The sequence below is a fragment of the Otolemur garnettii genome, unplaced genomic scaffold (assembly GCF_000181295.1).
Source record: "Otolemur garnettii isolate 467f Iridium unplaced genomic scaffold, OtoGar3 scaffold00027, whole genome shotgun sequence".
In the NCBI taxonomy this organism is placed as follows: domain Eukaryota; kingdom Metazoa; phylum Chordata; class Mammalia; order Primates; family Galagidae; genus Otolemur; species Otolemur garnettii.
The window spans coordinates 4882127-4894793 of record NW_003852422.1 but is presented as its reverse complement, the minus strand read 5'-3'; positions in this window follow the sequence as shown (position 1 = coordinate 4894793).

Sequence of the window (12667 nt, the reverse complement as noted above, 5' to 3'; positions counted from 1 at the left end):
GGGTCTACACCAGGCTCCGGACCAGGTCACGAGCACGGGGTCTACACCAGGCTCCGGACCAGGTCACGAGCACGGGGTCTACACCAGGCTCCGGATAGGTCACGAGCACGGGGTCTACACCAGGCTCCGGACCAGATCATGAGCATGGGGTCTACACCAGGCTCCAGATCAGATCACCAACACAGGGTCTACACTAGGCTCTGGACCAGATCACGAGCACAGAGCCAGGCTCCGGACCAGATCACAAGCACAGGGTCTACACCAGGCTCCGGACCAGATCACGAGCACGGGGTCTACACCAGGCTCCGGACCAGATCACAAGCATGGGGTCTACACCAGACTCCGGACCAGATCACGAGCACGGGGTCTACACCAGGCTCCGGACCAGATCACGAGCACGGGATCTACACCAGGCTCCGGACCAGTTCACGAGCACAGGGTCTACACCAGGCTCCGGAACAGTTCACGAGCACAGGGTCTACACCAGACTCCAGATCAGATCACGAGCACAGGGTCTACACCAGGCTCTGCACCACATCACGAGCCCAGGGCCAGGCTCCGGACCAGATCACGAGCATGGGGTCTACACCAGACTCCAGACCAGATCACGAGCATGGGGTCTATACCAGGCTCCGGACCAGATCACCAGCACGGGGTCTACACCAGGCTCCGGACCAGGTCACCAGCACGGGGTCTACACCAGGCTCCGGACCAGATCACGAGCACAGGGTCTACACCAGGCCCCAGACCAGATCACGAGCACAGGGTCTACACCAGGCCCCGGACCAGATCACGAGCACAGGGTCTACACCAGGCCCCGGCCCAGATCACGAGCACAGGGCCAGGCTCCGGACCAGATCATGAGCAAGGGGTCTACACCAGGCTCCAGACCAGATCACGAGCACAGTGTCTACACCAGACTCCGGACCAGATCACGAGCATGGGGTCTACACCAGGCTCCGAATCAGATCACGAGCACCAGCTCCGGACCAGGTCATGAGCACAGGGTCTACCCCAGGCTCCAGACCAGATCATAAGCTCTATACCAAGCAATGGCCTAAGTTTGAAGCTGCAAACATTGTGACATCTCTGACCTTGAACACCTCAGTCTAGTGAAGGATAAAAATACTCACATTTTATCAAATACCACAAGCAAAGAATCTAGAGCAGGGTGCCCTTCCCTAGACTGGAAGGTCAAGGGTGGTTTCTTGCAAGTGACACGTGAACAGAAGCTTGACAGTGGAGGAGGAGTCAGCTGGGATGAGAATGGACTCAAACTGCCCCAGGTGTTAACAGTCAGGAGCTTTGCACAGATGCTTCAGGATAACTAGGTCCAGCGGAGGACACCGGAACAGGAGCACGGGCTGCCTGGAGGATTGCTTCTTCCTTATCCTGGAATAATGGAAAATGACTCAAAACTTTTAAGCTAAGTTGTGACTGTTTCCCTTCACAGAATGAAAAAAAAGGAAGAAAGAAAGAAGGAAAAAGGTGGAGGAAAGTGTCTCAGTAGTGATGTGAGAAGGAAGACTACATTGAACATTCTATATAATTAATGTTGCTACCAAAAACTAAAACATTTTTGGATGGAGCTTATATTCAGTAAAAGACAACCTAATGAGAGAGGAAAACAGTAGAGGGTTTCCTGTGGCATTCCTCACTCTCCCTGCTCCTTCCAGCCTGGAGTCCGTGCGCTCTGAAGGTCACGTGGCGTCGGAAGCCCGCAGCCACGGCAGGCTGCACCTGGCTTCTGAGAGCTGCATTGTGTCCCTTTAGTTTAACTGCTGGAAGGAATCACTTTTCTTCTGGACGCTTCTTGGTTTAGTTATTGCAATCATATGCATCATCTCTCGCTTACTTTGGAGGTTATCCCTGACTACTGGCATAGCATAATTGCTGCTCACAAAATTGTATTAATACGTGCTCACTCTGCTAAGTATTTCTTCACTCAAACGCATTTCATTAACACTTACAGGTGTCACGGAGGCTTGCTCGGCTTCCTGGCACCACTGTGTGCTCTGCTATGAATTCAAGCCTCCTACTTACTTGTTTTGTCCATTAGCACCTGGAAGCAGCTGAAGGGTAGGCAAGTAGAAGGGAAAACGCCTCCCACCGACCCACAGCAGGGGTTTCCCATTTCCTGCCATTGTCTACTCTCTCCTCATTCATCACTCATTCCGCCTTTCCAAACACCCGTTTTCACTGACCCCAGCAAAGAAATAACTTCATAAACTTTCATCTATTTTATAAAGCTTCCTCCCCATACACCTACTCACTCACCACCAAGCAAACCTCCTCCACATTTCCAGAACAAATGAATGCACACAGCCTTTTTTTTCTCAAGGGCCTAGACAGACCACAGATCCCTAAATAGAAGTAAGAAAATGGATTCACTAAAGAACATCGAAACCGAGATACATAACTTACAATGTAAAGCTGGACACTAAATTGAGAAGTAATTTTACCACAAACAGAAATGACAAATATCTTTTCCAAATGCAAAGCTCCTGACAGAGAGGCTATAAAAATCACATTACTATTGTTACATATTCATGTGACCAGAAATGCATCAATAAAGAGACACGAAAGAGGCCGTATATTCTGTACATATGGAGACCATATGTCTCAAGTTTTCTGGGAAAGAAATATTATGTCCTGTGTACCCATATGTACAGTCATCCTAGCTGGGCCATGTGTCCCAAATTTTGGCTGAGAAAATATGGCCACTATAGCTAACATAAACAGTTGCTGCAAAACCCAAGCCCAGCAGTGCACCCAGCGACGTGTGTGACCACAGTTGCCGGCGCAGGGGGCTGCAGAGAGACAGCAGGCCCAGGAAGCTCCTCTGGCCTGCGGGGATGGAGTCTCTCATAATTATCACCTGATGCGGAAGGGACAAAGGTTCATTTTTGAAGCTTTTCAAAGGGAGCAGTGCAGAAAGAAACAATTAGAAGCCTTCATAAGCATTTTGCAGAAAAATGTTTTGTAGCAAGCATTTCCTCCAAAAACATTTGCATTGGAGGGAAGTCTCACCCTGGCGTTGTGGAATTACCAATTAAAGAACAGAAATAGCTAGAGCATTGTAAATGAAGTTAATGACGACTTTAAAGGCTGAAGCGGAGCGGCTACAGACACAGGCAGCATGGAGTCATTTGGGCAAGCACAGAGCACAGACGTGGCAGTTCTGATGATCATGCAAGTGGTTGAGAGTGACCTTGGCCAGTTGGATACGGCCGGGGTGGACATTTTTTTTGCTACTCTCCAGAGGAAAGGGCAGTCCATTAATATTAGGACTGTGCTATAAGTTTATATGACTATGATTTATTTGACAGCATGTGCATTTATATCTAAATTTACCATTTGGTCAGGAACAGATAATTCTTTTTAATATCTTTCTAAGAAACCACGGTTAAGAATTCAGCCTCTGGAATTCCTATTTCCTGCTTTGGGACCCAGCTTCGCCAACTACAAAGTGTTATTTAACCTCGTTAAGCTTCAGCTTCCTCATCTGCAAAGTGGAAAATACAGTAGCCACCTGTGTAGTGAAAAGTCTAACCTGGCCCAAAGCCTTCCTGATAAACGTGTTTTTGTTTACCTGGGTGCCTTGGGACACACCAGACGGTCTAACAATGTGACTCATGGAGGGAGTTCAGATCCCAACTCTACCTTGGAGGGGCTGGAGGCTGAGGGCACCCATGTCCAAGTGACTGAGCCCCGATAGAAACCTTGACACCAAGACTGAGGTGGCTTCCTGGTTGGCACTCTGTGCATGTTGTCACATGTCCTTCCTGGAGAACTTAGCACTTCCTGGACTCCACGGGGAGGGGCCCCTTCGAGGTCCACACCTGGAACTTCCCTGGACTCTACCTTAGTGCCTCTTCCCCTGGCTGATCGAATCTTCTTGTAAACAAACTGTAACCAGGAGTATAACAGCTGCAGTGAGTTTTTGAGTTCTTCTAGCAAAATACCAAAACTGAGGGTGGCCTTGAGGACCCCCAAATCTGCAACTGGTGACAGAAGCCTCAGACACTGTGCCCTGACCTTACACTACCCCTTTCATCTGCTGTGAGGATCATGAAGGGCTAAGTACAGTGTCTGCCACCCACTGGGTGCTGGATGAACACCCCTGCTGCTAGAACCCTGAGCTGCGAAATCCACAGACATCATTAGGGAAGTTGCCTTAAAGGGGTTGGACCCAAACAGCGTGTGGGATCACCATTCTCATCAGGCAGACAGATCACAGGGCCTCTCAGGGGCATCCTACAGAAGAGGACTTTGGTGTGTCCACACCTACTTCCAAGCATGACTGACTCTGATTTTTAAATACTGGCATTCTTCCTAAAAGTTCCTTGGAAAAATGCATCCCATGAGTGAAATCTGCTGTAAAAACAATTCTCCTATGCCACTGTGCTGTAGAATCCTGCCTGGATAAAAACTTGCTTGGCTTTGCACAACTAAATTTTGTGGTCTAGTGTTGATGGAGATAAACAAGAAAACCTGTAAGTATGAATACATTTAATAAACTATCAGTTATGGGCTTAAACTTCTTTGGAAAAAACAAATCTGCTCCACGTGCTGAGTCAGGCTCCCCAATGCAAACCCCTTGCTGTAGTTTGAATAGTGACCCACAGACTGGGGAATCCTCTGAATTGCCTGGCTCAGTGGGAAGCCTGTCTCTCGCCAATTCCCCATGGTGAGTGCAAAGGCATTTTACTGTGTGAAATCTACTGAATCAACAAAACTGTGCAGACCAAAGAAAATTTCCTTTTGCGTCATCCAGCATGATTCCCTATGAAGTCATGATGATGAAGACACAGACACACGGGTGGTGCCTGTGGCTCAGAGGAGTAGGGCACCAGCCCCATATGCCAGAAGTGGCAGGTTCAAACCCAGCCCTGGCCCAAAACTGCAAAAAAAAAAAAAAAAAAGACACAGACACAGACCCGCAGGGACACTAGAAGACACATTTGTGGTAGGTGCTGTAGCATCTTTGTCATGATGGTGGGTATCAGAAAGCACAATGCTGGGGGCCAGGCGAGATAGCTCATGCCTGTAAATCTCAGCACTCTGAGAGGCCAAGGCAAGCGCATTGCCTGAGCTTACAGGTTTGAGACCAGCCTGAGCCAGAGCAAGATCTCATCTCTAAAAATAGCCAGGCACTGTGGCAGGCATCTGTAGTCCCAGCTACTTGGGAGGCGGAGGCAAGAGAATTGCTTGAACCTAAGAATTTGAGGCTGCTATGAGCTGTGATGCCACAGCGCTCTACTGAGGGCAACAAAGTAAGACTCTATCTCAAAAAACAAAGCAAAGAAAAAGAAAACATAATGTTGGGAAACATCCATGAATCATGCTGGGTGGGGAATTCAGGATGTTCTATAAAAGTTCCTCCAACCTGACTCGGACCCACTACCCGGACCCACTACCCGACCGCACGCACAGACAGCTGACCACACAGAGAATGCTGCAGGAGACATTAGAAAAACAAAGGAATGCTAGAGAAAAGGCACAGGTCCAAATTCTTAGAGACATCAAAAGAAATACTACCAATGAAATCTGTGTTCTGGAAGGGGAGGCATGAGAACTGTGGACTTTGAATAGTTGCAGATAGAAAGATGGTAGCTCTGCAATGGGACACTAGTCATAGGAAGGTGCCAGAGCAAACTCCAATCACCTGTGGTGGAGAAACACTCGACTGTGCCAGAGCAAACTCCAGTCACCTGTGGTGGAGAAACACTCCACTGTGCCGGAATCCACTTGGAAGACCAACAAGTGTGGGGAGTTCAGCTCCTGTCTCAAAAGCAATGAGTGACTTTCCAGGCATGACCATTGACAGTGACAAGGAGATTAACTGGACCGCCCCACTGGGGATATGCCATCCCAAGATTTTTTTATCAGGCTGGATGACAGAGGCTCCCTCAGGCACTTCTAGGTGACCTTCCCACCAGGTACAGAGTGGGAACCTAGGAACAGTCTCCACACTGACCCAGAACCCAGCCTCTGGCCCAGGTCCAGCACTTCCCACCGCTCCGTGGCTCCAGATGCTTCAAATTGCCAGTGCCTTTTGTCCATCAGTACTAAGATGACCCACACCTGCACTGTTCACCCAGAACTCTGCATGGCCCACCCCAAACTCTGCGCAGCGCACCCTGAACTCTGCGCTGTTTCTTAGGGAAATGAAACACAGAGGGAGGATCGGTGCTTCCTTGCGTTCAACCCCATTGAGTTCTTGTCTTTATCAGCTGCTCTGATGCCTGTCACAGGGCCACGGGCTCAGGGCGCCCTGACAAGATGTATCAGAGTATTAGGACCTCCAAGAAATCCTGCCATGTAGAAGGACATTTAACCAGGAATTTCACAGGCCAGGTGGGGGGGGGGGGAACTTTTCTTATCTGACTCCTACCAATAACATCCTTTGCAAAATACAGACTTTTTATACACTCTGAAGGAAGAGAGGGATTGCCCTGTGAAGTGCTGAGACAGCACAGGCCACACAGGACAATGGGGACAAGGAACCAAATACCTATCAGAAAACGGAACCAGCCTAAAGCAGCTCAGACTATGTAATGCATAAGCAACGAAACTGGAAGGATGCAGTTTCAACTCCAGAACCACCTTAAAGTTAACTACCTTCAGATGCTACTGTCATCAGCTCTCCATGAGTGCCCTGGTAGTGAGCAGAGTGCAGTGACATGTGGATTAATGCCCACTGACACTCAGCAGCTCAGATCAAGTCCTGAATCAAAGACCCCCTCAGATTCTAGAGTAGACCTGACTAGTTCTGGAGTTGACCTAACTAGCTATGGAATAGACCTGACGAGTTCTGGAGTTGAATACATAGTAGCGTAATTGGCAAACCTATTGCCAATTGGATTGACCAGATCAGCAGCACCCTCGTCTCTAAGGGAGCTGCCTCCTCTTAGTGACCCAACAGAGCCTGGGGGCACGGTGAGCCCCTCAGCACAGCACACATTGACACTCAGCCTGACCATCCACCAGTGAGGTCCCCAGTGTTCTTTCACTATGCGAGGTGCCACAGTGTTGAACATAGAAGCTGTAGATCTTCTCATCAAAAAGTGTAAAGTCAGACCAGGCATGGTGACTCATGCCTATAATCTCAGCATTCTGGGAGGCCAAGCCAGGAGGATTTCTTGAGCTCAGGAGTTTGAAACCAGCCTGAGCAAGAGCAACATCCCATCACCTCAAAATAGAAAAATTAGCCAGAGGTTGTGGTAGATGCCTATAGTCCCAGCTATGTGGGAGGCTGAGACAGGAGGATGCCTTGAGCCCAGGAGTTTGAGGTTGCTGTGAGCAAGGCTGAGGCCACAGAACTCTAGCCTGGGCAGCACAGCAAGAGCCTCTCTCTCAAAAGAAAAGTATAAAGTCCTAGTGGGGACACAAAGCATGTATATGTGACTAGAATATGTCTAGTCACCAAAATACGTGACTAGAAAGAAACCTAGCAAGCACTGAGCGAGTGGTTGAGCCTCAGTTCAGGTCCCAGGAGACAGGCGTTGTGATCTAGAACACCTTTCCAGAACAGCATCCCCCATGCCTTCAAGTCTGTGGTGACCGGAGCCCCAAGGCATTGTGACAGAAGGACTCTGCATATCTGGCCCTGAAATGCTTCCTCCCAGCTGACGCCGTGTGCTATAACAGGATACAGTGCTGACAGGACCACTTCTCTCCATCAAGATCCAGAGAGCAATTGGAAAAGGTGTAAAAGTGAGTCATTAAAATGACAGCACAAGAGATTTAGTAGCAGCCACATAAAACGCGAGATAAAAGTTTATGGAGACTATTAAACTTCATGGCGAGAGTAGAGGAGGAAACTGGAAGGAGATGGGGTGTGTAACTAGGGGCCACAAAGGAGGAGCCTGGGCTCTGGCTAAGACGGTGGAGGGAGGGTGGGAAAAGCTTCCTCTCCAGGGTTGGAACGGGGAGAAATCAGCCATCATTAAAGAATCGCATGGTGTAATGGGAACCATACGCCTCCCAGCCACCAAGTTGGACCATCCACTAACTTTGTTGCCAAGAAGCTGCTGAAAGGCTTGTGATCAGAGATGGGTGTTGACACAGGAGAGTGGGCGTGTACATTAAAGTGTTTAACAAAGCAAACTTCTGCTATAGTTTTATGGAATTGGTGTTTCCTCCTGGCCAACAAAATTCCTCAGGACACAACACTCGCTGCCTGTTGGTGGCAGACCCAGGAGTGTTCTCCGGAGCATTCCCTCCAGTTTGGTTAAGGTACAAATGTGAACTCTCCTGGGAAATAAGAGCCTGACATATGCTATTTTACACACCTGGCACAGTGCTGGGCTGGGTGTGAGTCCTCAGAAACGGCACAGCCAATGGCTTTCCCACCTCTTCCCCCAATGTGGGCCTTATTGTTTTAATAGTAGCTACAAAGAAGGTGAACTCCTCAGAGGAATGTTACATGATCAAAGGAAAAATGAAGACACCAACATTAGCCTTTCAGTGTCACGATGGTCAAAGCAGCAGCAAGGTGACTTGATAGCACGTGCTGCATATCTGGTCAGGGGTGTCCAACCCTGAGCAGACACAGGGGTTGTCCGTGGCCTGTGAGGCGGAGCTGCCTCCTACGGACAGAGCCTACATTCAGACCTGCCGTGACCAAGGGGAAGAGCCTTCCGGCCAACAGTGCCTCTTTCCAAAGGAGAAGCTGGAAGTGCTCAGAGCCAGGCCAACGTGGCTCCGAATCCCAGCTCTGCCTCTCACTGATCACCCAACCTCAGGAAGTTTAAGTCGGGTCTCCGAGAGGAACAGTATAAACACCCTCTCGAGTAGTTCTGAAGAAGAGTAAGATAACACATCCATTCTGTATTCATTGACCTGTATTTACTGAGCTCCTTCTCTGTTACAGGAGCTGCTTTAGCCACTGGAGACTCAGCTGGAGTCGACGGCAGAAGCAATTGGGAAGTTGTGCTCCACGGACCCCTGTCCTCATGTGAGTCCAGGGGCTTCTGCAGCAGGGACCTGGGCCTGCTCTCCACCCCCCTCACTTTCCCTGAAGGTAACCGAGCAGCTTATCAGATGAGTGAGCTGGGACAGAGCTGCCCACAGGCCCATGGGAGACAATTCCTGTGAGGCAGCCCTGTGGCTGGTAGGGTGTCTTCAGAGCCTGATGCAGCCCACTGTCCCCATTTCACCAGATGTGTCAAAAGCTTATATTCTAACCCATCTGCTCGGGAGAAATACTCAGTTATCACGTCCAAAAACCCATGTATTCCCTGCCTTTTCCATCTCCCCAGGCATCCTCAAACTACAGCCCGTGGGCCACCTGAGGCCCACCTAGGACATTTATCCAGCTCGCCGGGTGTTTTTGCCACCACTGCCTGTCCTGCTTAGCAGCCAACTCGTCCCAAGGACCACAGTTCGGCCCTCCAATGGTCTGAGGGACAGTGAGCTGGGCCCCTGTTTAAAAAGTTTGAGGACCCCTGTACTAGAGGCTAAATTGCGTGCACCGGCCCTTTCCCCACCTCCCACCAGCTATAGTGGGTCCAGTCCTAGAAGCACTTCCCTCTGAATTCTCCTCCCCTCCTTTTCCACTTTTAAGAATGCCTGTGATTCCACTGGCCCCACCCAGCAAACCCAGGATAAATCTCCTCACCTGGTTAGGAGACCCTTAACCTAACCTCATATGCAAAATCCTTTTTGCCACATATGGGACACACTCACAGAGTCCAGGGAGTAGGACCTGCACATCCTCACAGGGATATTATTCTCCTACCACACTTGATGTCAGGCAACTTCATGTAAGTGAGGAAATTGCTACTCAGGGTCTGTGGATGATGTAACCCAGCTGATGTCCCTTCAATGCTGGGTTGTTGTAACTCAGATTCTCATCAGCCAAGGAGAGCACTGACCTGTTTCCTCTTAGGAGCAAAAGAGCTTCTTCACTGTGACGAGTTGAGTTTATGTTTTTGATAGGAAGAGACAACAGGTAAATTAAAATCCAAACCCTGCACCGTCACTCTTTATCTAGCTGATCACTTAGCATAAACTGACTTTACACCACACATGAATTTAACCTCAGGATCCAAATTAACATTCATGAATGAACCTTGCATGGCTAATTCACTTCATAAAATATTTACTCCTTGAGGCTGTCTTTCTACCTTAATTGTCATCACGTGTAAATTACGTTATTGCAGATTTATTAGTAAATCATTCATAGTTCTCCAGGTTGAGCCAAAGTAATTACCGTCAACCTACTTTGTGGCCCTGCAGTTAAGCTCAAGAGTAGTTTATACAGCATTCAACTTTTACAGTCAAGGCAGCCCTGCTGTCTCATATTTCACAATCAACAAGGGTTACAGGAAGGCGAGGCCTGATAAAGAGAAAGAACACACAAACACTCATGTTAAAAGAGCCAGGGCTTTATTTCAGCCAACAGTGTCATGGTGGACTAGAGCCCAGAAATGGCCAAGCTCCCCGGCTGGCTCTCTTTTCCCTTTTATTGCCAGTGAAGAGCTCCTTGTCCTTGGGTACCCTTCTCATTGGTCAGTTTGAATGAAGCTGGAGAAGGTGGGCTTGGGCTTTTGTAGAATTGTGGGCTTTTATAAATGCAGAAGTAAGTGCTAGTTTCCAGATCCCAGGAAGTTAAGTTTCCACAAATTCCTAAGAGCTGAGTCACCGCAGGGAGGACTTTGTAGGTGTGTCCTTGGGGCTTCTGTGAAAAGACTTTCGTTCTCTCAGACCTTACTTTTCCTAGGTATCCTCTGTCACAAGTAAAGTTCCAAGAATGAAAATAATCATTATTTAATCCCAAAATACAGTGTGTAGGATTAACAAAGTATAAAATCTAAGTTTTGAATGAAATTCTGAAATCAGAATGGGGGGTAAATCATCAGATAATCTTAGATAAGGCCAAAATATCTTCTGGAAAAAAATGCTTCTGTCTTCTCTCCTTGTTACATTAGAGTTTGTGCTGTGACAAGCACACCCCTGCACCACAAAGAGGCCCATTTGCAAGAGTGGAAAATCCAGGTGCAGAAATCAGAAAGCAGATTGGAAAAATGTTCCGACCTGGAGGGTGGAGATAGGGGACACCTGCTATCCTGTGTTTGCCACCTCCTAACAGTGAAGGAACTTCATCTACAAAATATGAGGGTTAAGCAGATAATTGGGCGGACTCTCCAGCGGTCACTCCAGCTGCTGTCTATCAGAGCAGGTTAAGGAGAGGGTGTTCTTTCAGTCTCAGACAAAGTACACCCTCCACCGAGGGGGTGTTGGCTGTGCCCCTCACTCTGCTTCTGCCCTCTTTCTCTCTCAGGAGGGCCCAGGACTCTGAGACACCCCATGATGAATATGGCCATGTAGGTTTTCATTAATGTGCTGTGTGTTTTTGCTTTTTTGCTTTCTCTTCTTCCCTCCTTAACACAAGAATGGATTATAAATCTGTGTAGATTTCCTCATCTCCTTCTTCCTAAGTTATTGTCCTATGAATCTGTAAGTTTGGATTCTTTTCCTTTTCTTGTATGGGACTTTTCCAGACTGAACTTCTGGCTAATTCTTTGCCTTTTCTCCAAGTCTGCTCTGTTTGTCATTTACCAATAACCCTATTTCTGCACCATCTCCCTTTTCTAGAATAACTCCCTATCATCCTCCAATAGTACATTACCTAGAAGTAAATTTCATTTCAACCTACTGACTGTGTTCCCAGAGAAACATAGATTTATTGGGTATATCACTTGAGAGAACACTGGTAAATAGCTCCTAAATTAGTCAGAATAGGCTGGATTCTGCATTAGTGAAAAATAATCTCAGTGACTTAACAGAAGTGGATTTTCTCACTCATCAGCATTAAGAAACTCCAGTAGCTCCTTCTGGCTACTCAGGGGCCCAGACTGCATTTATCTCAGTATGTGGCCACTTGAGTGACTCTGAAGGAAGGGAAAAAAGAACTTAGCAAACTCACACCAGCCCTTACATGCCTCAGACTAGAAACTCACACCAGCCCTTACGTGCCTCAGACTAGAAGCTTCCACATCACTTTGCCATGAGATCCATTGCCTGGGACTAGTCCCACAGGCCAGTCCCATGGTCCTGTCCGGAAGTCCTACCTGGGGGCCTAAGAGGCATCAGGGATGACATCTTCTCTGAGTTGGATCAAAGGAGGAATGTAGGACCTTGGTGAATGCAGCCACCTGCCCTCTTTGTAGTAAAGGAGAAAATTGCTGGTGGCCCCACAGAGGGAATCCCAGCTTTCCTGAATGTCCTGTAATCCCCCAGGGTCTGGAAAGGAACTTGCCACACAAGTGGTATTTTCAGGAATAGTTTTGCTCTATGACTTCCTTTAGGTAGCATGCCACAGAAACAGGTAAAGGTTTCATCTCAGGCACAGTGCTGGGAAGGCTGTGCTTCCCACCTCCTCAGACCAGGAGTCTGCCTTGCTGAGTGGGGCCCGCCCTGCTCCCTGTGCTTCCCACCTCCTCTGACCAGGAGCTGCCTTGCTGAGAGGGGCCCGCCCGCCCTGCTCCCTGTGCTTCCCACCTCCTCAGACCAGGAGCTGCCTTGCTGAGTGGGGCCCGCCCTGCTCCCTGTGCTTCCTACCTCCTCAGACCAGGAGTCTGCCTTGCTGAGTGGGGCTCGCCCTGCTCCCTGTGCTTCCCACCTCCTCAGACGAAGAGCTGCCTTGCTGAGTGGGGCC